The sequence below is a fragment of the Rissa tridactyla genome, chromosome 2 (genome assembly GCF_028500815.1).
Source record: "Rissa tridactyla isolate bRisTri1 chromosome 2, bRisTri1.patW.cur.20221130, whole genome shotgun sequence".
NCBI lineage: Eukaryota > Metazoa > Chordata > Aves > Charadriiformes > Laridae > Rissa > Rissa tridactyla.
Window position 1 is genome coordinate 11643994 of NC_071467.1, and position 27440 is coordinate 11671433.

The 27440-nt window shown below is 49.6% G+C and overlaps 1 long non-coding RNA gene across 1 annotated transcript in view; it reads right to left on the bottom strand.

Moving 5' to 3' along the window:
- Positions 1-21506, bottom strand: part of LOC128905996 (uncharacterized) — a 53267-nt gene extending 31761 nt beyond the window's left edge. Inside the window, exons 1-2 of the long non-coding RNA XR_008465040.1 lie at positions 21387-21506; positions 11347-11527 (exon numbers count right to left, since the gene is read on the bottom strand). This is a non-coding gene — a long non-coding RNA (uncharacterized LOC128905996). The remainder of the gene's footprint in view (positions 1-11346; positions 11528-21386) is intronic.
- Positions 21507-27440: the final 5934 nt, after the last annotated feature.

Here is a 27440-nt window from a genome sequence, read left to right on the forward strand (position 1 = left end):
ACGCAGGAACACAAAAAAAAAAAAAAACCAAAAAAAAAAACAACAAACCAAAGCAAATCCGCTCTGTAGTATTAGGGATTATGACTCAGAGATAATTTCCACCACCTCCCCCCCCGCACCGTGATTCATCCGGCGCAGCCTCACAGCTCAGATTCAGAGCAGCCTCACCGTTTTGGGCTCCCTCTGCCCGAAATCCCACTAAATAATCGCCCTTTGCAGTCAGCGGTGAAGAATTCAGGGTTGCTTTTTTTTCTGTCTTTCCCTGCCAAAGTGGGGGCCGAGTTTGGGGGGGTGGGGGGGACACAAGTGCTGCACGCCAGGACCACGCGCCTGCGGGGATCTCAGCACCGGCAAAGCCGGCACGGCCCCGTGGGAGCCACGTGATGGCCCCGAGCGCAGGCGCAGCCCAAAAGGGACGATAAAACGGGATGCGATCCACCGGCACAAGGGATGGCTGGCGGCCAACGGCTTCCCGGGAGGCGCGGAGGGGAACACCAGGAGCGGGGGGCAACTTCAGAGAGGTGGCAGTCACTTGCAGGTGACAAAAAGCACCCCACGCAGCAGCGGTGCCTTTCTGGAAAGGAGCCGGTTTAGCCCCCCCAGGATGGGTTAGAGTTTGCTGGGAAGGAATCCAGATGCAGGATGGTGGGGCTGCATGAGGTCTCTAGCTCAAGAGACCATCCTCTGCCTCCTCTGCACCTTCAGCATCGCTCGTGATGAAGGACTCCTTGCTGCAGGGAATGAGACCTCCAGAAGCATCCCACACAGCCTCCCACCCCACGGACCATTTTTATAGGAAAATGAGCCGTAGCTGCAGGACAGACTGCTGTAGAATAAGGAGAACGGCATTATTTTACAGAGGATGTGGCCTGGGCAGCCCCATCCCTGAGCACAAAGTGATTCGGGCTGGGCTGATCCAAACAAAAAGTCTCGTGGCCCCTTTGCAATGGGGTAATAATAGCAGCAGATAAATTCCACATTTCAAACAAGGGTAAGACATTAAGCAGAGCCTCTGTAGAGAGGTTAGGTGGAATAAAAAAAAAACCAAAACAATAAATCCTGATGTTCTTGGACTTGAACCGATTGGCAGCAGAAGCCGGGGAGCGGGGCCTCCTTTCCCCTGATACCACCACAGCGCCCTGGAGCTCAACACCTTGCCCAAAGGATGAGGGCTGCAAAACAGGGAGCACAGAAATACCCAAAAGACCTTCCTCCGGGTCTACTCCCACGATTACTATGTTCCCAAGCTGCCACACACCCGCGAGGTCCCGGCTCTCGCTGCCCCACTCTTCCCAGAAAGACCACATAAGGGCACCCAAGGAAGCCTGACATGCCAGGTGAGAACCACCTCACCTTCTCCAGCACGAGAGGCTGGGCAAGCAGGGCGCTGATAAAACAGGGTGAAGAAGTAGCAAAGAAACTGTTTTCCCTTATAGAGCTGTACGGGGAGAGGTTACAAAAGCATTAACCCTTTTCCAGGCTCCTGCAGGAGGGATTTTTGAGCCTGAAAGCCAGAAGCAAACGTCAGTAAAGGCAGGAAGAAGAATGAAGGGGGAGAATCTCTTATGTATAGCTTCATTATTTTACTTAAGGCTATTTCTCTTCTGCATGCTCTAGAGGACTCAAAGTGCAGTTTTCATCCTTTCCACATAATCCTTTGAAGCTGAGGTTCATATCTCCTGGCCTAGCATGGAGGAACCTCACGGTCCTCCTGCCCCCCTCACCTCTGAGGGCCAGACTCAGCCAAAATAATGAATATCAGCAATTAAGGTTCCATCTAAATAATATCCTCCTTGAAAAACAGTTTTTAGATTAATGATTTAAGACTAACTTCAAAGACTGAATCTACTACACGGAGGTCAACCCAAGCTCCACCAATGGATGCTGATGTCCTGCAGGGCAGCAGGTAAGACAATAGACACATTTCCATGTTTAAAACCACACCCTGGAAATACTGTTTCTGCCGCATGGCAAAAAAATGTGCTTTAATGACTTAAGGATCCAGTAAAACTAACTGGTGCAGAGGGACTCTCATCTTCTGCAGGGGGAAGCCTACCCTGTCACAACCAAATTCCCAGTCAACGTTGTCTCATTTTGCAATAAAACCCAGCTGCAATATTGCAACATACCATGGGGAGAGGAGCACACCTAATGCCAGGCTTGTTCATGCTTCCCGTTATCCTTGACCGTAAAATAAAGAACATTAATCCGAATAACATTTGCTAGAAAGAGCTCTCAAAGTACTTAAGAGTTTCTAAACCTTATTTCCCGGTCCGGATTACCATGTCCCTTATGTAAGTGCTGGTGACACTGCAAGTTCAGTTACGTGTCTAGAAGAAAAGACACGTCACCCTTACAGAGCCACGGGTCACCTACACCAAGGTGGGGGGGCAGCAGGAGGTGCTGACAGAAGGACAAACGCTGGCTCCAAAAGGACAAGCGGGAGCTGGGAGAAGACAGGCGGCAAAGAATGAAAGGAGGAGAAAAGGTATTTGTGAGTGTGAATCACCCATTCCCCCAGACATCTTTCCAAGTAATGATGAATATCGTAATTCCCTTAAATAATGCAAGGAAAATTTGCTGAATCATTTAAAGGCATCATCAATAATATATATGTCGGCTCCAGATGCTAACCTCACCGCTCTTCCTTGCTCAGGGACTGCTTTAAGGAAGAGATTAAGGTCACTTTTAATTTGGAAAGATGCTTCAGTATCAGAGTCAGGAGAACGAAGGAAGTACCTGAGACCAAGAAATGGAAATCCAAGTGTGCACACACCCTGCGCGGTGTAAAAGCTCTTTACACCACGGTTCCTGTGCAATAAAGCAGTGCGGGCAAGCAGAGGTGTGCACCGAGATAGCCAGGGGCCAGTTAAGAGGAAAACCCTTCCCACCCGCCAGGACAAGGTGCTCCCACCAAGGACCCAGGCGGCCAAGGAAGGGGCTGCCCCGCAGGCAGCGCATCCATCACCTGCCTCGTGAGAAGGAGAAAAGGATGCATGCCGCCTTTTAATACTGGATTTCTCAGGAATGAAGAGCAAAAGGGAGATTTAAGAGCCTTGAGCTTCATTCAGTGCTGCAATGCTGCCTGCAAAACCCACCGTGCATACAGGAGCATCCTCTCTAACACTGGAAAATTGGGACAGGTTTCCCAGCTCATCTTGACCGGGGTACCGACTCCTCTGGGCCACCCGCCACCTCACTGGCACACGAGTCACACCCTCCCCAAGGTGTGGACTGCCTTGACATGATGCTCCGTTGTTAACAAAATCATAATCCCAAGGGTCGCTGGTGCCACGGCAATCCCAGGCACTGAAAACAAAGGTGATGGATGAGCTGTGTGGGACCAGTGGGAAGAGCTATGGACCCATCTGGGGACGGAAGAAGGGAAAGGAAAAAGAGGTGAAAACCTAAAATCATGAGGACACCATGTTTCCAAAATCACATAATCCCAGAACTGTACGGGTTGGAAGGGACCTCTGGAGATCATCTAGTCCAACCCCCTGCCAGAGCAGGGTCACCCAGAGCAGGCTGCACAGGAACACATCCAGGCGGGTTCTGAATATCTCCAGAAAAGAAGATTCCACAACCTCTCTGGGCAGCCTGTTCCAGTGCCGTTACCCTCACCGTAAAGAAGTTTTCCTTCATGTCGGCATGGAATTCCCTGTGTTCCAGTTTGCCCGTTGCCCCTTGTCCAGTCGCTGGGCACCACTGAGAAGAGTCTGGCCCCATCCTCTTGACACCCGCCCTTTAGATATTGATCAGCATTGATGAGATCCCCCTTCAGTCTTCTCTTCTCCAGGCTAAACAGACCCAGGTCTCTCAGCCTTTCCTCGTAAAAGAGCTGCTCCACTCCCTTGATCATCTTCGTAGCCCTCCGCTGGACTCTCTCCAGCAGTTCCCTGTCCTTCTTGAGCTGGGCAGGGGGGCAGAACTGGGCACAGTACTCCAGATGTGGCCTCACCATGCCGGCACATTTTCCAGAAAAGCCTTTTCCCTACAAATACAGGAGGGATGAGGGAAGCAGGGGAATAAATCTGCATAAAACTGGCATAGTTTTGACTTCCAAAGTCATTTTCTGGCATCCCTAAAATAAAAGGCCGGGGGGGAGGAGGGGTGGTGACGACCAGCGGGGCAGATGGAAACCCAACTGCACAGAGCCATCGCAGGCATGCAGTGTCCCGGCGAGGAAACCCAGCCTGCTGCCTCTGCCAAACCTCTATCAGGGGTTGGGGTGGGACAAAAGGTTTGTGCCACCAGGCCACGGTTTGCATTGTTTCCATTTTTCTCTTTTCCCTTGGAGTCACTCTTCCGATTCAGAATCTGTACTATTTTAAGCAAGCCTGCTTAAAAAAAAAAAAACAAAACACCAGGATTTAATGCCTGTTTGGGCTGCCCATAAAAATCTTTTCCACTGGAACAAAGATTTAAACCTGTGACTCAAAATGAGTTTACAATGGGGGGCTGATTATCAAGAGGACCAGAATATCCTCTGATTAGAAAAATATTCACCGGGCTTTCCTGAACTTTACATGGTGGTATTAACTCAAGGGCTTGTTTAGCTGCGTGCAGGCGATATCGGTTGTCTTTGACACAGGGGGAAAAAAAATATATGTATTTTATAATACAGAAGAAGAGCAGGTCCGTGGGTGTGAATGTGTGCTATGTGTTTCCATACACGCACATGCATGCACAAACGCACACATCCTTCTGATTACTGTCAATAAAAACAGCTATAGGAAAGAAAAAACGCAAAATCACAAAAATCAAAGGTTGGAAAGGATCAAAGGATGCACTTCACCTGCTTGCCTCAAGTGAAACAAGCCTAATTAAGGCACTTTTTAAAAATTATCATTATTTGTCTGACAGTAGCAAGCATCATGGGGGAAAATCAGGGCCGTACGTGTGCGAGTCCTGTGCAAATACTTAAGGCAGTCTGGAAGAGATCTACAGTCTACAAGGCTTCCGTTAAACCGACATAAACCCCTAAGAGTACCCTGCATTCATTTTAGCTTAAACCTATTTGTTTTTAAGACTTATTTCTATTGGGACAATATTTATATGCAGATAAATTATGACAAAAAAGGGGGAGGGTAGGTAGGTTGGGCAGCAGCTCAGGTGGGGGCAGGACCACAGCCCTGGTCTGGGGATGCCCATCCCGGCACCATCCGTAGGAAGCATTTCGCAAGCTCTCCTATTTTTTGCCAGGGGGGATGGGGGGGGGGGGACGGTGGATGAGTTACAACAGCTCCTCATCCCAGGCCTGCCTGTGCAGGTCCCTGGATGAGCTCTGCCCCGAAGCCTTGCACCGGTGACGGCCATCGGTGCCACCTCCCAACCTGCCTGCCGGGGAGAAACCCTGCCCTCGCTGACGAAGCTCGGAGGGGAAAGCATGCGTAAAACGCCCGGCTCGCTGTTATGCAGCAGGGCTGATTAGATTTTAAGGCAACGAGTCATCAGCCGTCAGCCTACGAACTTGGCTTTATGCGTGTCAGAGCAGCATCCTACGATAGAGACGTCCCTCGGTCCTGCTGACCCGGATCTGAACCAGCACCCGTGAAAGGGAAGGTTTGGAAAGTTTCCTAGCCCATTTTTTAGGTCCTAGAGCCAACAGTTAGTCAAAAGTGTGGTCCCCTGGCAAGCAGAGAGAACATATCCAACAACCGTGTCCAAACTTTAAACAAAAAAAATTACCCTGGGGAGCGGAGCACAGTGTAAAAACTCTTATTTACAAGTTTTCTGGCTGCTCTTTCATCAGCAGAATTTACTGGAAAAACTCAAAAGCAGTCACCATTTTACAAGCATGTTTTGCTCCGTGCGGTTCCTGCACCCGACTTTACAGGGAGAACGTCCCCAGGGTGACAGGAGCCGACTGTGTGTCCCCCCCGCCCCCGGCAGCTGTACGGCGCGTCCCTCTCGCCAGGCCAAAAACCCACCTCTCAATTTAGACACTGCGCAATAATTATTTTTGCTAATCACAGGCTGCTCTGCGCTTCTCAACCCGAATTATTATTATTATTAGGGCTGGCTCAGCTGCGCACACGCCTGCTTTCCAAACACACGGCACGGGCATGAAGAAGACGGGGGGTAGGGGGACAGGTTTAATCCTTTGCTGGTCGCAGAGTAAGGCAGTGAACGGCGTTCTGGCACATAAATTTCATCCAACGGGAAAAATAACATCTTTCAGGAGGTTTTCCATTTTGAGTTAGCACAGAAATCACCACAAAAAGAGAAAAAATAAAAATACTGGGTAAGGCAACATAACACATACTATGGCCTTCTTTCAATTCACCAGCTATATTTATCTCCCAACTGCAGCGTAGAAGCATATTTCAGTTAGAAAAACTTTTCAGCTGCTTAAAAGAGACACTCAAGTAGCAAAGGCCACACACTTAGATACTGGGGGGGGGGTGAGAAAAAATGATTTATTTGTTTAGATGCCGTAAGCTAGCTGAAATCTGCCACCTCCAACTCACCCCCAAGCCCTCCAGTGGGCCAGCATGACTTGGGCACAAGCCAACCTGAGCTTGAAATGTTTTGGTAGAAAACTGCTCATATGATCTGGCTACTTTTTAGCCATCTATTTCACTTTCACCCACTTTTTTTTTTTTCTTCTAAAACCTCTGCCTTTGATCAGGGCCAGAGGCAGCAGGCTGGCTAAGAAAAACACAAGTTTCTGCCCCAGTAGAGCAAGTCTACCATACTTGAGCCCAAAAATGTAGGGTCATCAGCATCACAACCGTCACCATCGAACCTGCGGCAACCTGCATGGTGACTCTTTATCAGGGAGTGTAGCAACAGGACGAGAGATAACAGTTTTAAACTGAAAAAAGAGTAGATTTAGATTGGATATCAGGAAGAAATTCTTTACTGTAAGGGTGGTGAGGCACTGGCACAGGTTGCCCAGAGAAGCTGTGGATGCCCCATCCCTGGCAGTGTTCAAGGCCAGGCTGGATGGGGCTTTGAGCAGCCTGGTCTAGTGGGAGGTGTCCCTGCCCATGGCAGGGGGTTGGAACTAGATGATCTTTAAGGTGCTTTCCAAGTGTGATTCTATGACAGCTCCGTTATTAAGCAGACCTGGCTTTTAAAAACAGTTTTTCCCAGCTGTCTGCCAGGCTACCTCAGCCATGATCTGCTCCTTACCCTTTCCAAGGCAAGGTCCTCTGCATCCCCCGAGTCAACCACTGTCACTCTGTCCCATCCTGAAGGCTGCAACTTCGGAAGTTCAGGTGCTACCACCACGCGCCTGACAGCACCAAAGTAAGGTAAATGAGTGGGTAAACAGCCTGTTCCCGAGCGAAACTAAACCAGGGCAAAAAAAATCCCATTTGGGCATCCAAGGGAAATAGGATCAGTCCCGAGAGCCTCAAAAATAGCAAAGCACCCTAACAATTGGCACTAAGTGACCCTTGGGTGCAAGGGTCATCAGCAAGATCAGGTTATGAACATGGCCTGAAATAGTCCCTAGTCCAAGGGGGGCTGAGGTGGGTGGCACGGGACACTTGCACCACTTGTGAAAGCAGCCTGCATTGCGGGCAGGGGGGGCAAAAGCAAAGGAAAAAAAAAAAATGGAAGAGTCATCCTGAAAGAAACATGACACTGAGTGTTCACATTTCATCTAAGAAGCCTCACGTATTATCATCAGCCACACGAAGGGGATGGTCTGGAGGTTTTTTTTAAACAGATTTCTGTTTATTCACCTGGATAATACCCCTTAATATTCTCTACTCGGGTTACGTTTTTCGAATAAAAAGAAAAAAAAAAAAAAAAAAGGAATCTTTCCCTCTCTCCGAAGGAAAGCCCCTTCCACAGCTTCCACAGATCCACTTGCCTAAACCATGCTGGGCAGAGCTCACCCGACCTGACCTCCGTGGAGCGCAGGCTGGGCACGGGCAGGAATCGCCACCCATCAAAGAAACCAACGCTGCAAACCAGGGCTGGGAAGCATCGGCATTCCAGCACGGGAAACTCAGTGCTGAGACCTGGGAGGTTTTTGGGGGGGAAAAGGAAAAAAAAAAAGAGCTGTGCAAGCAAAGCCACCCAACCAACCCGTTTGCTGCAAGGCTGATGCGGCCAAGAATAAAATGTCTGCTGTCACGTGATATTGAGCGTGTTCCTCAGATCGCCAACATGAAAGTGTTTCCCGATTTCAGATACTGCCGTTTCCATAATGGGAAGCAGTTGGAACATTCGGCTTTATCGTCTACCAGTCAGCCTCTAGAAGAGGCTGCACTTCGCAGCGCTCGCTGGTTGCAGAGCAGTGGATGAGAAGCTCAACATGAGCCAGCAACGTGCGCTCGCAGCCCAGAAAGCCAACTGCATCCCGGGCTGCATCAAAAGAAGCGTGGCCAGCAGGGCAAGGGAGATGATTCTGCCCCTCTACTCTGCTCTGATGAGACCCCAACTGGAGCACTGTGTCCAGCTCTGGAGCCCTCAGCACAGGAAGGGTGGATAGGGTCCAGAGAAGCACAAGAAACATAAGAAACATGATCCGAGGGCTGGAGCACCTCTCCTATGAAGACAGGCCGAGAGAGTTGGGGTTGGCCAGCCTGGAGAAGAGAAGGCTCCATGGAGACCTTATAGTGGCCTTCCAGTATCTGAAGGGGGCCTACAAGAAAGGTGGAGAGGGACTTTTTACAAGGGCACGTAGTGATAGGACAAGAAGTAATGGCTTCAAACTAGAAGAGGGTAGAATTAGATTAGATATCAAGAAGAAATTTTTCATTACGAGGGTGGTGAGGCACTGGCACAGGTTGCCCAGAGAAGCTGTGGATGCCCCGTCCCTGGAAGTGTTCAAGGCCAGGCTGGATGGGGCTTGGAGCAACCTGGTCTAGAGGAAGGTGTCCCTGCCCATAGCAGGGGGCAGGAACTAGATGATCTTTAAGGTCCCTTCCAACCCAAACCATTCTATGATTCTGTGAGTGGGAAGCACTGTGTGGGATGTGCCCACAACTCCGTTTAAAATCCCCTCTGCTCCCAGCGCTGCCCGTCTGCTCTCCCCCGGCAGCGTTTTCTTATGGGAATGGGAGGATTGCTTAAATGGAGCCATCACCAACACATGCACAAACCCGCCTTCTCAACTGCTCGCTCACACACCCGAAAGCCCTCTGCCATCAGGGCACTGCAGCCCTCACAGGACCACCACGACTTTGGGCTAACACCCCTCGGGGGGTAAAAAACAGGGTTGAAACTAGGTGGGAAAAGCTCTAGGCTTGCAGCAAGCCAGAAGACTACTAAAATTAGCAGCGGAAAGGTAAGAGAGGTAACAGCAGGAATGCAGAGCCAAGGCTTTGAGTGTAGCTTGCAACCACCAAGGAAGGAAGGGGAGCCCAGGCCACCTCTTGCCACCACCGCGCCCGGGGTGCAGGAGAGAAGCACTATGGCCATTGACCCCAATTCTACTCTTACCATCAGATCCAAGAAACATCTACTCGGCCACACCAGCTGCAACCTGGAGCGGGCAAGGGAAGCCAAAACTGTCTGGCTGATGTTCATTTAGAGAGAAGGGAAACTAGAGCAGCTCAGACTCCTTTGTTCCCTTTTTTCAAGAAATAAAGGGCGCAGCTGCGGCTGTTCCTTGGGCCACAAACTCTTGGGGTGTGCAGAGACACTAACAGGGTGCTTGGCCAACCCGCCCTGGCGACAGAAACAAGGAACCATACAGAAGAGAAATTACAAAACAACTTGGAGAAGAAACATGTGGATGAGAAGGTAGAGAATGAAAAGCCAGAATAGAAAAGAAAGGAGAAAGAAGGTAAGAAAAAAGGGAAATACACCTATGAAAAACACAACCGGCACAAAACTCAAACGTGAAGTGGAACAGAAAAAGAGAAGCGGAAGGAAACCAGGAGGAGGAAGCAAAGTTAGAGCTTAACAGGCAATGATGCTTTCACACACATGTTTGTATATATATAAAAATACATATAAAAGTTACTTGGATATAGATACATGCACACACACACAAGTAGAAAACCTGTGCCGTGCTTTATCTGCGCTGCCCTGAATAAAAGCAAAGACTTCACCACCGGCTGCTGGCCCTGACAGTTTTCACCTGCACGGGAATGCTTTCTCTACCCTTCTTGTACTGAGCTGGCTCCCACGTTTACTGCTCTTCAGAGCTAAAACAACACAGAAACCTGTAAAAAAATCCATGCTACGGCAGCGCGTTTATGGCGATCACGTCTCCATCGCGTGCACAGATAGCCACACATCCCCAGGAGGAATTATCACTGTTATGAGTTATTGGCATTACATATAGCACCACCAAGAACTTGAGATTCCAAATATGTCTCTGCTGGACATTATATAAAAATAGAATAGAAAGGCCAGTCTCTGTCCCACAGACCCAATGACCCAGGGTAAAACCAAGATATAGATAGAAAGTACACGCAAACAAGGCAGGCTGACCAGAGTGGAGCAAAAGACATGTCAAAGGAGATATCATCATCTCACCATACATGGGAATCCTGGATGGGCACATCCAAAAACCTTGCTTTAGACAGGAAGCCGGGAAGGGGTGAACCACAACAGAGCACGAGCAAAGACCCACCCATTCCCTGTTCTCCGAAATCCCACTTAGACCACTAATGGAAATGGTGAAAAGATCCCCCATCACTGAAACAAACCAGCAGTAAGTAGTAACCCACATCAGAACCACCACATCCATCAAACCACATGGAGAACAACCCCTAACTAACACGGCCACAATGTCCATCATCATCTTGACTTCGTGATTCCTCTTCTGCATGCTCATTTGTTTAAATATCACATTTTGGGACATACAAAACAGATGGAGACCAAGAGTCGTACATGAATTAACGTGGAATCTATGAGCCCATCCACAAGGTCATAAAGGAGGTAATGTAATTTAAAAAAATTAATAAAATTCAACACATCAGTTAGATAAAATAGCTTGCTTTGACCCATTAATATTACAGGGTGCTACAAACCAGACTTGCGTCTGCAGAAAATTCCTAGTAATTAACCCTAGTTTAAAAGGGGTGAAGAGAGGAAAGGGAGGGCTGAGTTAAGGATGTCTGGGCATGTACCTCAATCTTGCTATTTCCTATTTTTTTATATATTCTGAAAAGGTACAAATCCCTGCAGGTAACTGGGATTACAGTCAAATGTATTTTGCTCAATGCTCAGCTTAAACACTGCAGTCATCACCAGATTATCTTTCAGGTAGTGTATTAAGTCATGAACAAACATCTGATACATCTTATTTCTCCTCTTTTCTCCTACTCAGCAGTGGAGGGTCTCGTTTAGCTTCTGTGTTCCTTAACTGTCTTTAAACATTACACAAAACGTTGCTATATATTTAGAAAAAGGACCTTCAGTTGAACGTACCTTGCACTCGGAGCAGAATATGAGGAGGTTTGTGGTGGTCTTTATCTCCTGGGGTTGCCCAGTCCATGTGAAACTGGACTCTCACAGAGCAGACCTTCATTTCCTTGCAGAAAGCTCCTACGGTCTTTGGCACAAAGCTTTAAGCAGCCTTTCTGCTACCTGATGCAAAACAGGGAGCACCCTAAAAAGAGAACAAAAGACCTCAAAACTTTATCTGTATTTCCAACAGAAGCCAGCATAGAAAGATATGGCAAGCTGCCCACGCAGCAGAGGAGATGGGCTCCAGCTTTCTGGACTGGTTGGAGCTTCCTTCACTTGCAGGCTCCCTCCCCAGGTGTATCATTGCTACTGTCAAGCCAAGATGCAACGACCGTCAAGACCAAGATGAGGACTCTTCTCAGGAAGATGGGGCTGCACCTCTTAATCAGCCAGAAATGACAGACACACCGGCACTGATAGAGAACAGCTTATCACCAGAAGAAATTCAAGATTACTCCTAACCCACCAATTCAACGGACCAGCTGTGGACGCATACAGACAGTCAACAGGGCCAGCTTCTTCATATGCCCATGAGCATTTCTGCACTGATGGAGCTCAGCTTCAAAGAGCTGCTCCTCACCCATAAGCCAATGGTGTCCAAGAACTCAGCTCCCTGGCAGCAGCTGGGTGAAAAGAGGTTAAAAAGAGCTATGGATCATCTTCACACTGTGGTCACTTGAGCCTGGGTTGCCTGAACAGGTCACCTACTGCAAGGCCAGCGTGGGGCTCCAAGCATGGAGATGGGTGGGAAGAGGCAATCTCATGGCTTCTCCTGTGGTACCAGCCACCTCAAAGGGCTTGTACATGACTTCAAGCTCCTTCTTCTGGTGGCCTGCCACTGTGGAGGGAGGCCGGGAGCCTCTCTGGGCAGACCTGCTCTGCTGGCCAAGCTTCCAGTGAAACCACAGCTGCATGAGCTCAGGCTGAATGCTTGCCAACTTCTAAGGGGCATCGAAATCCCTTAATATCTTCAAACGAAATAGTGTTATAAGCAATATTTCATGGGTCTACAGGCTTTGTCGTGCCTCAGGGAGGCCCTAAAACAGATTTAGCCCAGACTTCAAGACATTTCATGAGAGCATGTCTCCCAGGATCCCACACACTGGCCCCTTCCCTGATGGTATCATCTCACACCTTCATGAGCTTTAGCTGTCTTTTCTCTGCCACAGCAGAGACAAGAGCATTTCTACCTGCTCAGCATCCAGATTTTCTAAGCAGAACAAGATATAGGGGTTTGTCACTATGAATATCAGTACTCCTAGTAGTATCAGAAGAAAGTAAAATGCATTAGCAAGACCAACTGTAAGCTCTCGCAGTCATGGTGGATTAGCACAAGTGACCACAGGTTGTTTGATCCTTCCCATACATTCCTCTCCCATACCACCTTGCTCCCTGAGGCAGTGTTAGCAGTTAATTAAGAGGGTGCACAGAACTGAAATCCTATTTACTGTAACCTGTCCCACAAAATGTTCACTAAAAGGTACTGAGAACACCCTGCAAAAAACAACATCTTGGCTAAAAGTCTCTCAAGGCATCAAGATTTATAAGACAGGCAGGGACACTGGTTACCAGAAGTAGTTTACAGTCTACAACACCAAGCAACATAATGTTATGCTTTATGCTAATGGCAACATCTTGAGCTCTGAACGGGCTACTACTACCTGTCAGAAAGATGGTTACCGCCTAGTAACCTGTAAATCATACTTGATGCACTTACCTTTAAAATTAAAATTATAGAATTATTGCAAACCTCTCTTCCCTTCCCCTTTTCCTCCTGTTCCTTCCCCATATGAAGAATGGCCATCAACAATGCTATGAAGATGAAAAGCCAGTACTCATGTTTACCTGCCACACTAAGCTATGAGCTAAGGAAGGTTTTATTTCCAGTCCTTCAACATGTACAGGATCTCATATAGTTACTTGGTGAGTTTTCAGAAGTTTTTTCCTGTCTAGTTGCACTGACTGTAGCCATCAGACCCCCCCCCTTCCAAGAAAGCAGCCTACAGAAGTCACCATTGCCATTTCCGACCAAGCAGAAGTGCAGGACCTTGACCATTTCCATGAAGCTCTGAGAGTCCACCATTGCCATTTCCGACCATGTCAAGCAGAAATGCAGGACTTTCACCACTTCCATGAAGCTCTGAGAGTCCAGCTGACATCAGGGCTCTACTGTCCTACGCTGTGAACAACCGTATGAAAGTCAGCATCTGCCCTGGTGTGTTCAGAGATGAAAGAAAGAGTGGAAGGGGGGGAGAAGAAATGGTTTGCTGAGGGCAAAGCCCCCAAATCCTAACCACAGCCAAGTACTGGGAACCCCATCATCTATCCAAGCTACTTGTAACCAGCAGGTCTGGTAGGTCTTAATACTAACTACTCAAGAGAGGAAAACATTTCAAGATGAACTGCTCATTGCTTCAGCTTCTCGGACTGCAAAGAGCAGCATCTTCCTTCCCCTCTGAACCTGAGCGTCTTAATTGCTTTTATTTACCAATCTTGTGAATTCATGGTAGCTGGGCCTCCTTCCATCTCCTTCCACAAACGGACACTTGAAGCCCGGCTTTTCATTTTCCCCTCAGTAACCACAGAAACAGAGAAAGTGCTGGTGGGAAGAACCCTCTGGGGTCTCCAGTCCAACCTCCCACCTCGTAAACAAGGCTGATTATTTTCCTCTGTAACATCAAGCACACGTACTATTTTTGTTAGCATTTTTATATAACCTAGTAGCATCCTTTTTAACATTTAAGAAAAATACAAAGCTTTGCCCACCCCACTCCCAAAAGCAAACTGAGTAGAACCAGAGCCAGATGTGAGGTACCTGTAAACCAAATGATCCAACAATTCACACAGCAAATATCACTGTCTAAACCCCCTGAGCAGCATCTCAACTGCGGCAGCACGAAGCTCTTGGCCTTTGCTCCCTCCATGACCATTTCTGGGAAAGCGTGTTTCAGACCTTCCTACTCTTATGAAAGAGGAAAAAAAAAAATAAAGAACCCATAATTAATTTAAATAAGCCTGGAAATGTTAGTAAATATTTCGAAAAGGATGTATGGTAGCTTTCTGCCCTGCATGCTAAATTACAGGTCATTGCACTGACAGGTGTGACTGCCCATTTACAGCATTAGTTGATGCACAAAGGGGTTTGGTGTATCACATCTAGGGTCTGATGTAGGAGGATTACATTAATATATAGCAAACTTTATGTCTGTAACACACAGTTAATATTAAAAGTAATAATAATCTTGTTCCCAAACTTTAATATTAGCAATGAGAAACCCACGCTATACCTTTTTCCACACAGGGGAGATGCAACATAAAGTGTTCCAGCACAGCCTGGGCTTTGCCCATTGCTCCACGTCCCACGCACCCCACCATGAGCCCACGGCTGCCGTTTCCACCACGTGGACCGGCACGCACAACATCACACGTACGTCAGCGAGGCACCACCATCGGAGACAGCAATACACCATCTGACACCGAGCTGCAAGGACACAGCACCTGGCTGAAAGCCGGCCAGGAAAAGCCACCTTTCCTAAACCTACGGAGCCTCTTGCACCACGCGTTCCTTGCAGAACCTGCAAGCCCCTTCCACTTGGGCATTCCAGGCTCACCTCCTACCTGGGCAGGGAACTGCGCAAGGCAATGCAAGGCAATTTAATTTTGTCCAGGAGCTTGCTCAGATATTGTTTTTGAGAAGAGATGGTTACAATATGATCAAATCCAGGGCCCAAAATACAAAGTGTTATGCCAATGAGGAGCTGCCGCTTAAGTTTTTTTTTTCTTCTCCTTTCTAAGTTACTGGTAACAGCTGCCCAACCCCAGCTGGGATTTATTGAGATTTATACAGGAACTCACAGGATGCTGCCCCTGCAGCACCGGTGGAAAGATCAAAAGTTTTAGTTCTGACTGGGAAGAAAAAAGCGAGCCAAGCAATCTCTTAAATCCAGCTGCCAGGGCTTCAGGAAAGGCACAAAATGTCCTGAGACCAAAGGCAAGCAGTACGTAACCGAGCAGCAGCGGGGCTGGCCCCTACCTGCTGCTGGGATGACTTTGAACCTGTAGGGTTCCCAAACCTGTGGAACAGATCTGCACTTCGAACGTGTTCATCCATCCAACGAAGCATGGTTAACCGGGGACAGAGGCACCGACACTAAGCATGAAATGCTGAACGGAGGCTTTTCCAGCCCAACACCACTTGGATCGCCATGGGAGCCAAGGAAACGACCTAGGACATAGAGACATTTCCATTTCTCCTGCTCAGACTGGGTCTCCTCCGTACTACGTCCCTGCCAGGCCAAATGCAGTAGTCCTGCTACATTGCAAAAATCCGCTGAAAGAGCTCCTAGCAGTACCAACGTGATGGCTTCTATCAGTGCAAGGAATCGGGATGCTGCACCCACACTGAAAGTGTGAAGTACCCCCTTTAACACCTCAACTCCACCGGTGCAGACCAGGCATCCAACCAGCAGGTATCGAGGGAAGGTGGGGAGCACAGAAAGGGTGTTCAGAGGAAGCCAAGGACAAGCGTGGATCGCGACAGCTGGATGGCGGGGAGACAACGGTGGGTGGTTAGGAGGACTGTACCAGAGTTTTCCACTTTAAAATCCCTGCACTGGCTTGCTTCAGAGCCTGGGGGTTCCCAGCACAACCCACATCATGCTGAGGGCCTCCACAAGCTGCTTCATAGACTACACAACAGGATGCGGTCTTGCCTCTCCCACCCACCTCTGCTGTCCACTTGCCCCTTCGGAAGCAGCCTACAGCTGTGGGCACTGCTCTTGCGGTAGGGACCTCCACTCCCCTAACCAGGGGAGAGCCTTTGGGGGCTTCCTTCAGGCTCCTCTGCCATTCACTCCTACCTCCAGGACAGAAGCTGTGATCCACACCTGGGGAAGCACCCAGCTTGATGATGAGGACCCTGGTGATGCCATCCCTTCCTCTCTCGATGTCCTGCAGCTCTTGGTCACACATATGTTTTGGCACTGGCTACTCCTGACTGGCATGCAAAGAGGCAACTCTCAAACACAAAATCATAGAATCATAAAACCATAAAATCACAGAATGGTTCGGGTTGGAAGGGACCCTAAAGATCATCTAGTTCCAACCCCCTGCCATGGGCAGGGACACCTCCCACTAGACCAGGCTGCTCAAAGCCCCATCCAACCTGGCCTTGAACACTTCCAGGGATGGGGCATCCACAAACTCCCTGGGCAACCTGTTCCAGCATCTCACCACCCTCACGGTGAAGAATTTATTCCTAATATCCAATCTAAATCTACCCTCTTTCAGTTTGAAACCGTTACCCTTCGTCCTATCATTACACTCCCTGATAAAAAGTCCCTCCCCATCTTTCCTCTAGGCCCCCTTTAGGTACTTGAAGGGGCTCTAAGATCTCCCTGGAGCCTTCTCTTCTCCAGGCTGAACAACCCCAACTCCCTCAGCCTGTCCTCACAGCACAGACAGCAAAACGCTGTCTTCCAAAACATCTCATGGCCGTGACACACTCCTGTGCAAATGCACAGCCCTTCCAGGGCTTTGGGTTGCCGTTTCTGGCTCTGCACGCCCCAGCTCAGGACCGCTCCCAGGGCACCCCCAACCCAACCTCATAGCAGGGGAAAATGGTCAAACCTCACCCATCCCACCAAGGGACTGCCTAATGTGCCGATTCGCAGCAACCTACACAATGATTTTTATACAAAACTTCTTCTACAGCTTCTTCTGACTCAGGTTTTAAGGCAGAAATGACTGAGAGAGAAAAGCCGCCCCTTCTCTTGGCAATTTGTTCCAGCGGCTAATCACCCTTGCCATTAAAGACCCGTGCCACGTACAATTGTCCACCAGGCGCTGGTTCTAGCTCTGCCTGTCACCGCTGCGTTCCAGGGCCCTTCGCTGCCTGATGCACTACACCAGCAGCAATCCACGCAGGGCTTCTCCTTCCAGGTGACAGGGGGCTGCAACTGCAGCGTCTGCTGACAAACCTAAGATATGAAGAGCGGTGAAGATGTGGCAGCACAGGCATCAGAGTGGGTGGGACAAACCCTGCCTGGAAACCCTGGGTGACGCTCCATCAGCCTCCGATTTGCGGACTACATCTCTGCAACAATATTCACGTCTGTATCTTGAATCCACATAAAGAATGATATCACCCAGGGATGAATTAAAAGGCATTTCGATCATACACATCTGGATGCCTGCAAACCCCCCAGCCTGCTCCGTATGCCCGGCCTGTCCCCGTGCCCCTGTCACCCTGCAGGCTGCCGAGCAGAGCTGATGCACCACGTAACCATCTCGCGGCTTCGCATCCGTCACCCTTGGAGCGACAGGGAAAAAGCACCACCACCCAGCCCCGTCCTAAACGGCCGCTGGCGCTTGCCAGAGAGAGAATTGGGAAATGCCTCAGGAACGCTGCTTCATCGCGACGCTGATAACTCCAGAAAATGCTGTCCTCCTCTGAACTGTACCAACACGGCAACCAACGGCGGGTGCTGCATCTCCAGGCACAAATAACCCATGTGCAGACGCACGGCGGTACTGCTTGCTGTGCTTTGCGACATAAGACAGATCATCTTAGGAACAGACGCAGCTGTGACAAAGGAAAACGTGCCCCATACGCAGTGCTAAAGGGGTCCAAGAGACGGATTTTTCCCTCCTCAGCCTTTACTCCCTCCTCAGCCTTCATAAATCTGGCCAGGAACTGTGCAGGTGTTCGGTCCCAAAGCCACCAGCCAGCGAGGACGCAGACCGTGCTTCAAAATGAGATCTCTACCACCTGGCTGCAAACAGGCAGAAGCTTCCTGACCAGGTATGGGTTTTCCTCTCGGCTGGTTCAGTCTGCAGCTCTGTACCCTTCCCGGCTTGCAGAGGAGGACCTCGGACCACCCTGCCACCCTGGGCCAGCAGCGTGGCCACCACCTCCGCCTCTCCAGCTGTAGTGCCCTGAGAGGATCAGCACCAGAGGCTTCACCGAGGCTCCGACGGACCCCCTGGAATTGCTTCACTGATGAGCTTCCAGCCGCAGTGCACCGCGCCGCGGGGACCTGACACTAAATTCATACCCTGGGAGCAAAAGATGAACCCTCAGCATCCCTGCGAGCAGCAGAAACGCCTCCCAGGTCACAAAAGCCAGCATTTCCCCTTCCCACGGCCAGCCGCTGCTGCTGTCTGCACAGACCGCTGGGGAAAAAATATAAATACATATTTTTTTATTAAGACGTCATTACTTGTGAGCCCTACCTTGCAACTCCTAGCAGAGCAGCGTCAGCATAATCACAGAAAAAGCCTGAAGAGGCCTGGAGAAAAACTGTGATACTGTAATAACCCACTGCACATCTTCGGCTGAAAGGTGACAAATGAACACAAGATGCACTGTTATTTTAAACACATATATACAATTTTTTTTGCCCTAGCCTTGCTCCACAACATGGGCACTATGGGTAGCTTCCCCTGCCAGTAATTCCTCATATAAAAGTCAGTGCAACGTACACAGCCAGGAACCATAAGCCCTCTTTGTAAAGCATTCTGATTAAAAACAGGAAGACGCAGCTCGAATCGTGCAAAGCATTAAGCACAAGCTCCAGTTCTAGCAGATAAAGCCCTGAACTAGCCCAAACGGCAGGCTTTGGTGGTCAGGGGCAGGGAGAGAAGAGCAGCGTGCCCGCAGAGCTGCAGGACGGCGCTGCGCCCTCGGGAGACCCGATTCCCCATCCTCTCGGGAAGCCGCCAGCTCCCACTAACCTTTTTATTCCAGGCAGGAACAGTTCACCCAGGGAGCCGATATTCCATTTTACAAACTAACGCCAACGCACAAACTCGTTCCTGCCGCAGGCCTAAGCCCTTCCTTATTTTCGCTCTGGCGTGGCATGGTGTGGCCACCAGCGTGCAGATGCCAAGGATGCAAATATCCTTTGGGCCTCCCCAGACCGGCACAGCCCCTCTTCCAGGGATGCCGGCCATACAGACGCGCGGTACGTTTTATTCTCAACAGGTACAGAGGCATCCCCCATGGGCTGACAAACTGCACCTGCACCACTAATTACCTTAAAATTACTTAAAATACGGAAAGGCAGGGTCAGATGGAGTTCTAACAACGCTAAGCCAGCTGTAAGCCGGACTCGCAACTTAACGCTGGGCGAGACTGAAGACGGGGAGAGAGAGAGAAAAAAAAAAATAGAATAAAGTTAGAGGTGCGTTTCTAAAACGATGCAAAGTACATATAAGATGCCTTGAAACTCCCCGGGGTGTGAAGTGGCATTTATGAGAGACAGGCAGCACAAAAGACTGGTCCACATGCTTGGAAAATATACATATTTATTAAAGAGTTTTGAAAATCACAACAGAAAGGAAACTGGATGTTTATGAGCCACGACTGGGTATCAGAGTGTAACCTTATTTCTTACAGTGATGTCAACGCTTCAGAGCTCAGGTTTTTTTTAATATCCTCATATTTTAAAACATATCTAAGCGCTCTTAGCATAATCCAAACCAGTTGGCACAAACTGACATTACTGAGATTGTATTTCTGCTCGACAAAGAAATAAATCCTCGCATTTCATACAGCCATACCGGGCACATAATATTTTGTGCGCTTCGTATTCAGAAACACATCCTATATTGCTATAGTTGCTATATTGCAAAATATATTCTAACACACCCCCAGAAAAACTCTTTTGTTCCAAATCAATGACTGAAATAATGCATGTTTTTGCACGTATTAGTAAAAAGGAACTAGCCGGGGTTCACGACTCGCTGTGTCTGACCAGATACGTGGACAGACAAACATGTCGAAACTTGTCAACAGGGATGGGATCAAAAAGATCCCAGTGAAGGCCTCCGGCATCCTTCAGACACAATTATCGGTCCTGCTGGGATTTCTCCGCACGGCATTTTAAGAGGCAGCAACCCACAGTTTAACAGATGGAGGCCCAAGTCCTAAAGCACCCTGTCAACGAAAACATCTTTTTTTTTTTTTTTTTAATATTATTTATCTATTAAAAAAATAAAATGCGGCCTGTTAAAAAGTTGTGTTTGAAAAATCCCCAGCTTTTTCGGAAAAAGACATTCTAAAAAATAAGATAAATTTAAAAAAAAAAAAACAAAAAAAACAAAAAACCTTTTGTAAAAAAAATGGTCTTTGGAGCCTCCAAAAAAAAAAAATCTCCCTTTTTTTTTATTCCTCGGCCCCTCGTGCGACCCAGCTTAAAATCGGATCGCCCGCATTAACGACAGCCCGGGCAAAACACTCCAGGTCCGCAGATTAAAAGCTTAATTACCACCCCCCCACACACCCCCCGGCCAAGGGGCGCGGGCAGGAGCAGGCCGGCTCCGCACGCACCTCCGCGCCCGGCCCAGCGCACAGCGCGCATCTTCCGCGCACATGCGGAGGGCGCAAATAAAACCGTACCAAACCCCCCCCCCCCCTCCACCGAGGGGACCCCCCCACCACCTCCCCGGCGCAGGGAAGGGCGGGGAGGGGGTGTCCCTGTGTGTGTGTGTGTGTGTGTGTGTGTGTGTGTGTCCCCGAGGGGGGGGATGGGGACAGCAAGCCGTGTCACCCCGGACCCCAAACACCGCCGGCCCCTTATCGCGGCCATTTATTGACGTTGGAAGGCATCCCCCGCGCCCTCCGCCTCCCCATCCGCACGGATTTCGGTTTGCCATCGCTATTTTTAGCCCAACGCTTTTAAAAATATATAAATATATAAATAAATAAATAAATAAATAAAATGCAATGCAATTCCCCCCCCCCCCCCGCGCCCGCCTCCCCCATCTGCACGAACAGCTCCCCCTCCCCACCGCCCCGAAGCTGTAAACTCCGCCGCGACCCGCAAGCCCCACCGGGGAGACGCGCGTAATAACGCAAAGGAGTGAAGAAAATAACAATAATAATAATAACAAGGCAAAAAAAAAAATAACAGAATAAATAAATTTAAATAATAAAAACACAAACATGCAAACAGCCTCCCCCCCACCCCGCCGCCGTTACCGGCAGCCCCGATACTCACCGTGCCCCCCCCTCCCCGGGCGGGGGTCCGGCGGCGGGGCGCGGAGGGGCGCGGAGCGGCGCGGGCCCGGCCGCTGCCCATGTGCTCGCCCGAGCACGCGCTCGCCTCAATGGAACGTTGTGCTGGCGAGCGGCTCTGTGACGTCACCGCCCCCCCCACCCCCCCAACCCCCCCCCGCCGCCGCCGCCGCCGCCGCCGGCCGCAGCCCCGCGGGCAGCCGCGCAACGCCCGCCCCCGCGGAGCCCCCTCACCGCGCCGCCCTCACCGCACCGTACCCCCACGTTAAAAAAATAAAAATTAAAAAAAAAAAAAAAAGTAAAAATTCAAAATACAAAAAAAGATGAAGCCACGCGTGCGGCGCTCCGCAGGTGCGCTGGGGCGCGGAGCGGCCGCGGAGCCCTGTCCCGGACCGGCGGGGCGGGGAGGCACAGGCCGCGGAAGGACGGGATGGGCGGCAGCACGGGGGGATGGGAAGCACGGAGCCTTTACGGCTTCTCTTCTGCTGCTTTTCACCTTAAAAGATGCCCTGGGTCCCATCCCCCCCGAACTCCCCGAGTTTGCTGGCGGATAGAAATCATAGATTTTTTTAAAAAATGATCCCATTCTCCCAGAGTCCAAGTGGTGAAATACCATGGATGTCTCCAAATAATCCCATGAGAGAGGGAAACAGGCGTCCCACATACACGTAGAGGAAGTAGCCTCGCATTCCTCGAAGTGATGGAAGAAGCACCGAAAATACAGACCAGGCTGGTGAAATAGTAAAAAAAAGGCAAATGTCCAGTATACGGACAAAACAAGCTTATTTTCCTTTTATTATTATATATTTTTTTAAACATACTAAGGAAAAATCATATGTACCCTCCTCGATTCCAGGCTGGAACTGAAACCAAGCAGAAGCATCAATGACACATGATTATTTTTTTTTTTTCCCTCTGCACTATTTTTTCTCTGTCTGGGAGGCAACCTAAAAATCCTGCTTTGGAAGGAGGCGGGAGCTGCAGGGTGTCCCTCCTGCCATGTGTGCAACCTGTTGTCACCAGCACGGGTTGTGGTGCCCGGTCTGGGAGCTGCTGCTGCCACCTCAGACTAACCAGCCCCCGCGGAGGGTAAGTCCGTATCAGGCACAGGGAGATTTGCAAAGCAGTGCTGAAAACGTGGATAGCACACACTGTTCTATTTAATTAGTAATTATAGAATCATAGAATCATAAAATAGTTTGGGTTGGAAGGGACCTTAAAGATCATCTAGTTCCAACCCCCCTGCCATGGGCAGGGACACCTCCCACTAGACCAGGCTGCTCAGAGCCTCTTCCAGCCTGGCCTTGAACACCTCCAGGGATGGGGCATCCACAGCTTCCCTGGGCAACCTGTGCCAGTGCCTCCCCACTGCCCTACAACGCTTTGAATATTGCAATAAAAAGCAACATCCGAAACCCAGTCATTGCGGGAGAAGCGACTGCTAGTGCCAAAGGTACAAAATTATGGTATAAAATGTGGCTTTATCCAAACTACGATTCTGTGGTGCTGCAGTTTAAGCAAGATACTGCAAGAGAGACCAGAGCCCTCCTGACCAGGCAGCTGGGAGGGCTCTGTGCCATCCCCTGCTGCAGCAGAAGAGGGGTGGAGGACATCGCTTTGGGCCATACTCCCTGCAGCTGGACGGAGACCAAGTCCTAAATAAACGACCTCCTGAGGTCAGTGAACTTGGGAGAAAGACCAAAATCTACAGTTCCTCGTGAGACCAGAGGACCGTTTTGTCAGCTGAAAAAGAGCCCGAGTGCTGGAGCAGCCTGACACGCTTTTTTCGCCAAGCCCATTGCCGCTCCAGAGTTTGGGATGGTGGCATGAAGCTATTGCTCTGGCTTCGCAGGGCTATTGCCCTTAAATGGGGCCCTGATGGCTCCTTCACAGCTCCCGGCTGCCAGAGCAGGAGAGAAATATGTCTCGAATAGCCCTGAAAACTGAGTTTTCATTCCTTTCTCCCTAGGACTCCCTTCCTCAGCAAAGCACACGCAGAATCTGCTGTTACACATCAGCCCAAATGAATACTGGTTTTCCGAATGCCGCCGACAGCGCCAGCCGCACGGCCGTGAGCGCAGCTCTGGGCACCGTGATGGGAGACAGGTTATCTCCACGTACAGTTCCCGGCACAACAAAGACAGGAAAACATTATGAAAAAGAGAGTGAAAGCATTTACCTGCCTGTTTATACACAGAGAAGTCAGACCACAACCACACCAAGCTTATTCCAGATGCGGCTCCAGGAGGGACCTCTGCAACTGGTGGCAGGAGGACGTGCTGCTCCCACCCCCTGCGAGACAGCCCCAGGGTTTGGAAGTCAGGCTCCAGACCCCATAAAAATGCACAGACCATCCTTTATACTGTACCCCTTATCGAATGGGGTGGCAGGGGGCTGGCAGGTGACCACCAAGCGTTTCCCCCAGCGACGGCACAGCTGGAGCCTCAGCGGTCGGGGGGGGACCCGCCATTTCCATCACACCCAGCGTCTCTCACTGCTGGAGGGAACACAAAGACCCTCTTTCCGCAGGCATGTGGAATATGTAGAATATGTCTTGTGTTCATATCTCTCATCCCTGCAGCTTTTCTAGTGGTTGGTCTCTAAAAATCACCTAGTATTACGACCCGAATATACTCGTCTGTGTCAATAAAGCACTTGAGCGTAATCACCTTTACGACAGCTTAGCACGCTTACACGGGGCAATGGCATTGCTCTGAGTTCACCCCTGCGAGTTAAACACGGAAAAGTCAAGGCCAAATGAGGCAGCACGCTCTTTGAAGGCCAGAGGAAGATCTGAGGCAAAGATCAGGGGTCAGGCTGCCACCGGGCTGTGCCAGCTGAAGGCATCTGCCCTCCAGCGCTCTGCTGCTGCTTCCCTGCCCATGGCCCCACCAGCTTTGCCGGCTGCAGGGATCACGAGTGCTCCTTAATCCATGTCAGGCAAAGCTGGCCAAGCTAGGTGAAGCGCCAGTGGAGCCAACAAAAGCTGTGACATGCTTCTTGTGGTTAGCACAGCGCGGAGGTGACAGCCTCCAGCTGGTGACCACGGGCAGCTGGAAAGTGAAGTGTCCTCAGCCAGGGCAGGTAGGTGCAGCGGAGGCTGGGGCAAACCACCACGCATCACCCCCCCCACCCCAACACATGGGTCCTGGAGAAGCACAGCAGAAAAAAAACAGCTGAGAATATGTAATTATAGCAGTAATTACACCTTCCCTCACCCAGGGATTAATTTCGTTTCAGGTTAATTCTGGAACTGTCCAAAAACCTAAGTCTTCCCAGGCGCTCAGAAGAAAGGGCTGGGTCATCGTATCTGCTCCTCTCCTGCTAGAAGCCATCATTTCGCATCAGCCTGCCTGTAAAGGCATCAAGTTGAGCATCGGTGTCTCGTCCTCACTTCACCTGCTTGGATATTATCTTGGAACGTTCCTCCTCTGAAGGTTAGAAACCACCTAATTTCCATCCTGAATGCACTCGAAGCCTGCACACACCCATTTGTTCTGCAGCAGGTGTTATATGATTCGACACAACCGGCTCTTCTCCTCACCCTTACACATACCTCCCTGCTGTATTTACCAATATCAAGCTCATTCCGTGATAAAATAATAAGGGTACAAGGCAATGGTGCTTATCATAATTTATTTCTACTCCCCACTCTTTTAATATAACTACTTGTATTAATTTAAAGAAAATACATTCCTGTCCCCAAACAGTGATTCATCTCCAGGCGATGGTAACTCACCCGTGATTTTGATGGGGACAAAGCTCTAAGAGACAGGAGCAGGTGACAATAATAGAGCAGAAGCAAAGACTGGAAACTTTATGAAGCTGCTGGAAAGATTTCCACTGCCTTATGTGTGCTCTCAGTGGTGAATATAAGACAAAAAATAGAGAAAGGGAAGGAGTTACAGTAGCGTGGTGGCTACTCCAGTGTATAAGGAATATCCCCATCCAGAGTTGTGGGAGCAGATTATGCCATCATCATTGCCAGTTCCACTCCCCAGAATTTATGTAATTTTTTTTTCCAAAACAGTTGTGTCACTAGATTTCCGCCTGTCCATTTCTTCACACAGATTATCCATAAACACGGGCTGGCACCTCTCTCAGTGGCTATTTTGAGTGTAAAGAAAGATAACGGGTAAAGGAAACAGAGATGATCCATTTTGTAACACAGCTTTGTTAATGAAGCTGGGCTCAATTTCCCTTGGGCCCCAAAATTGCATGGGGCATCGTTCTCTGCAAGGCTGTAGGGAAGGTGTTTGGCAAATAATTGGGAGCATGTTCCAAGGAGCGGGAGATTTCTTAAGGCCCCTCTTCAGGGTGGCTTGGCGGTGACTCCAGAGCAGAGAAAGAGCATATGCAGTGTTGATATGAAGCACAGAAATAACAGAATTGTCATTCATGGCCCAATTGCAGGAGCGCGTGACTCAGATGCTCCATGTATTTCCCAAATTTGTGGATTAAAAAAAAAAAAAAAAGTGACATTTTAAAGTGATGCCTTTCTGAGTCTGCAGCAAGACTGAACTAGTAGGGCAGAGAGATACAAAAACTCCATTTGAGACTATGGAGAGCATTTAAGATGACTAGCTTGAATGTGATTTATGAAACAAGAAAGCAGTGGAATAAGGTGAAACCAAATGTCTGTATTACTAAAATTTTGACAGGATGGCACGTAGATCCAGAGATGAGCATGCTTGCCTTTGGGGGAGAGTTAAAAAAACTGTGAGCTGGAGGTTGAGCATCAGTACTGAAAAAACCAAATGTTGTGCGAGAAAGAAGAGAGAACTCGAGAGAGAGAGGCCGCACCATTCAATCCCAGCCAGATTTCCCATGGAAGCCCCTGAGAAAGGGACTGACCGAGTCCCTGGGGAGAAGGAGTCGGGTTTGTTTGTTTTGTGTGAAGGGCGAAAGATCAGGACAGAAGTTGCAAGCCTGGGAGAGGAAGCGGAAAGTGATGCTGTCAGCAGGGATGGAAAACCCAGGATGCGAAGACATCGTCAGGCAACAGTTGTAGGTCCGGTTGCAGGACATAGCGCAAGGCCACCGAAGCTAATGCTGTGTCTTTAGGGAGACGTCCCGCACCAAGGGGATGTCCACCAGGAGATGCTCAGATTGAGAAGTGACTGGAGATACCCAGCTATAGGGATGCAGAGGTCCAGGGTACATTGATTTGGGTTCCTTGGGCCCTGTGAAGAGAGGAGGAGACCAGGAGATCCCTGCGCACCCGGCAGTGCCCACGTGACGACTGTATTTCTCAACAGCAGCAGAAGACACACAAAGCGGGTAAAATGCCACCACGTTCCGGAGAAGAGCCTGGGGCCTGCTTCCCGCTTTTTGAAGCACTGGGCTCCTGGGAAAACCTTGCCCTCCTCACACAAGGATCCTGTTGCTAATTCGCAAAGAGGAAACTGATTAACTTGTCGGTTATTCTTTGGCACCTGTGATTGTGTTAGACATTATAAACAGGTCGGACCAGCCAAGCTGGCATAAACCACCGCGGTATCCCCCGGGTCCTTCCCTTTCTGTTTGCTTTCTTTTTTAGCCTTCACACTAATCTCTCCATCTATAACAAATAAACAACACTCATGTGAACGATTTTCAAGGGAGAGTGACACCGGCAGCCCTCGAAGTGTCACGACGGGCATGTTGACACAGCCAAGCCACAACTTGAGCTCGGGGGCGATGCACGAGGCTCCTTCAGCAGCAGGATGGGAGCAGGGGACAGTGCGTGAAACCTGCGCCGGAGCTGGTGTCCCTCTCTTCTCAAGCCCGGTTGCTGTCTTGCCCTCACTTTAGAGTTCCACCTTCCCAAAGAGCTTTTTTATGGATGTGCTGCACACCCTCCCCGTGGGCCCAGCCGTGGGGCAGGCTTTGGGGCTGGGTCCTCTGGCGACTGGGGCAGGCTGGTTTGTGGCTGCAGGGCTGACATCTTGGGGGTTGGAATGAGATGATCTTTAAGGTCCCTTCCAACCCGAACCATTCTATGATTCTATGATCTTCCTTAAAAACAGCTGGGAGATTTGTGCTCTTTTTTAGCACG